Genomic DNA, 3,670 nt, shown 5'->3' with positions numbered 1-3,670 from the left:
TGGGAGGAGTTTAAGACGCCGTTTCTTAAACACCACAGTCCCAAAGCGGTTATAAACAAGATCAAGGAAGAGTTCATGCAACTCCGACACAAAGGTGAATCCATAGACAAGATCACGGGGATGTTTATGGATAAGATGAAGTTCTGTGATGATTTGATAACAAATGAAGAGCAAAAGGTCTATTACTACCATAACATGCTAAGCGCGGAATATAGGGAGTTCATAACCCCTTCAAAGTACGAGACCCTTACCGAGATTGTCAATGCCGCTCGGGAAAGGGAGATCGAGCTGAAAAAGAGTATTGAGCGGGGTGAACGAAGGGCACAAGACGTAAATCCAAGCCCGACCAAGAAAGCAAGAACGAATGAAACAACGAAGAAATCAGATACAAAGGGTAGTACACCCAGTTGCAAAATCTGTGGCAAGAATCATAAGGGTGAATGTCGCTTCAAAGATAAGCCCTGTCCCATATGTCGAAAAACGGGACATATGGCTATATCGTGCCCGGAGAAAGTGACCGTTTGTTACAACTGTTACCGAACAGGTCACAAAAGATCGGAGTGCCCTGAACTGGTGGGAAAGAAAGAAGGGCAAGACTCGAAAGGTGAAGCCTCAAAAGCCAAAGCAAGATCTTTCCAATTGACCGCTGCTGAAGCAAAGGTCGAACCTGACGTGGTCTCAGGTATATTCACTGTAAATTCAATTCCCGCACGTGTGTTATTTGATACTGGTGCAAATAAATCCTTTGTTTCATATGGGTTTATTCGGCACCCTTCATTTGTTCTAACAAAATTACCTATGCCTTTAGAAGTAGAGATAGGTAATAACAAAAGCTTTCTTGTTTGCGATGTATGTAAAAACTGTACAATGAACATTGATGACGAGGAATACGCAATAGACTTGATCCCGATGTCGATGGGAGAATTTCAAGTGGTAGTGGGAATGGATTGGCTATCCCGTTACCACGCGAAGGTGGTTTGTTTCCGAAAGGAAATAAAACTAACGTCTCCTAGCGGAAAACAAGTTACGATATATGGGGAAAAGGGAGGTAACCCAGTGATATGCACAATGCTAGAAGCTCATAAACTCATGAAACATGGATGCAAGGCCTTTATGGTATATGCAAGCGAAACGGAAAAAGAACTCCTCAAAATTGGGGATGTACCAGTCGTGCGAGATTATGAAGACGTGTTCCCGGAAGAACTACCGGGGATACCGCCAGAACGGGAGGTAGAGTTCGGAATCGAGTTGATTCCGGGCGCGAAACCCGTGGCCAAGGCGCCATACCGACTTGCACCATCGGAGTTACAAGAATTGATGTCTCAAATTCAGGAATTTCTCGATAAGGGGTTTATCCGACCGAGTGTGTCTCCGTGGGGCGCACCAGTCTTATTCGTGAAGAAGAAAGATGGCAGTATGCGCATGTGTATCGATTACCGAGAGTTAAATAAACTCACGGTGAAGAATCGATACCCGCTCCCAAGAATTGATGATTTGTTTGACCAACTACAAGGAGCAAGTTGGTTCTCCAAAATTGATCTCCGATCCGGTTATCACCAATTGAAAGTCAAGGAGGAGGACGTACCCAAGACGGCTTTTCGTACGAGGTACGGGCATTATGAATTCCTTGTAATGCCCTTCGGACTGACCTATGCACCCGCGGCTTTCATGGACCTCATGAACCGGGTTTGCAAACCCATGCTAGATAAGTCGGTAATTGTATTTATCGACGACATTTTGGTATATTCAAGGAGTGAAGCCGAACACGTGTGTCATTTGCGGGAAATATTAGACACACTCAGACGAGAGAAGCTGTATGCAAAATTCACGAAGTGTGCTTTCTGGTTACGGGAAGTACAGTTTCTTGGGCATCTCATTAGTGCTGATGGAGTACTCGTAGATCCATCAAAGATAGAAGCTGTGTCGAAATGGAGCTCTCCAAGAAATCCCTCGGAAATCCGAAGCTTTTTAGGGCTTGCGGGATATTATCGGAGATTCATACAGGATTTCTCCAAAATTGCCTTACCGTTGACCAAATTAACTCGTAAGGAGGAAAAGTTCGTGTGGGGCGTTAAGCAAGAGGAAGCCTTCCAAACGCTCAAAGAAAGGTTAACCCACGCTCCGGTGTTAACGTTACCAGAAGGGGCTGATGACATGGTGGTATACTCGGATGCTTCTCAATTGGGGCTCGGGTGTGTTTTAATGCAACGAGGTAAGGTCATCGCCTATGCCTCGAGGCAATTGAAGATTCATGAAAATAAATATCCGGTTCACGACTTGGAATTAGCGGCGGTAGTGTTTGCCTTAAAGATATGGAGGCATTACTTGTACGGGGTAAAATTTACAATCTTTACCGACCATAAAAGCTTGAAATATTTCTTCGATCAGAAGGAATTAAACATGCGGCAAAGGCGGTGGTTGGAAACAGTCAAAGACTTCGATTGCGAAATACATTACCACCCCGGTAAGGCTAATGTAGTGGCCGATGCGCTGAGTCGCAAAACAGATTACACCCCGATACGAGTAAGATCAATGCAACTCGTTGTGACGTCAAGCCTACTAGAACGAATTCGAGAAGCACAGGATGAAGCTGTAAAGGCGGAAAACTGGAAAAAGGAAAGAATTATCGGCCAAGTAAAAGACCTTGAGATAGGCAGTCACGGTCTAAAGACTCGTTTTAATAGAATCTGGGTCCCTAACACATGTGAAGTTAAGAAGCTTCTGCTTGATGAAGCTCATAAGTCCCGCTATTCCATTCATCCGTGAGCGACCAAGATGTATAACGACTTGAAGCAAAACTATTGGTGGCCCGGAATGAAGCGTGACACCGTGAAATACGTGGAAAAGTGTTTGACGTGCCTACAAGTCAAGGCGGAACACCAAAAGCCATATGGTAAACTTCAACCGTTAGAAATCCCGGTTTGGAAATGGGAGCAAATTACGATGGACCTATTGACCAAACTACCTAAAACAAGCCGTGGCTTTGATGCTATATGGGTAGTCGTGGATAGGTTAACTAAAAGTGCTCACTTCATCCCGATTCGTGAGACTTATACATCGGAGAAAATGTCGGAAATATACACCAACGAAATCATAGCAAGGCATGGGGTACCGATATCCATTGTGTCAGACAGAGATACTCGGTTTACTTCGAAATTCTGGCGTGAATTTCAAGAACAAATGGGAACTAAATTGTTCCTTAGCACTGCTTACCACCCACAAACAGATGGGCAGAGCGAAAGAACGATACAAACGTTGGGAGATATGCTGCGGGCTTGCATTATTGACTTTGGAGGTAGTTGGGATGTCCATTTACCCTTGGTCGAATTCGCATATAACAATAGCTATCACGCGAGCATTAAAATGGCCCCGTATGAGCTATTATATGGCAGAAAGTGTCGGACTCCGGTATGTTGGGGAGAAGTGGGTCCGCGAGGGCTAGCACCAACTGATATAATCCGAGCTACAAATGCGAAAATCGACATAGTTCGGGCACACTTGAAAGCGGCTCAAGACCGGCAAAAGGCATACGCAGATAAAAGAAATAGGCCAATTGAATTTCAGGTTGGCGACATGGTAATGCTGAAAGTTTCCCCATGGAAGGGCATTATTAGATTCAGAAAAAGGGGAAAACTAAGCCCAAGATTTATTGGGCCATTTAGAATCACCG

This window comes from Helianthus annuus, chromosome 12 (assembly GCF_002127325.2).
Source record: "Helianthus annuus cultivar XRQ/B chromosome 12, HanXRQr2.0-SUNRISE, whole genome shotgun sequence".
NCBI classification, from domain to species: Eukaryota; Viridiplantae; Streptophyta; class Magnoliopsida; order Asterales; family Asteraceae; genus Helianthus; species Helianthus annuus.
The sequence above is the reverse complement of the archived record's forward strand: the minus strand, read 5'-3'. Positions refer to the sequence as shown.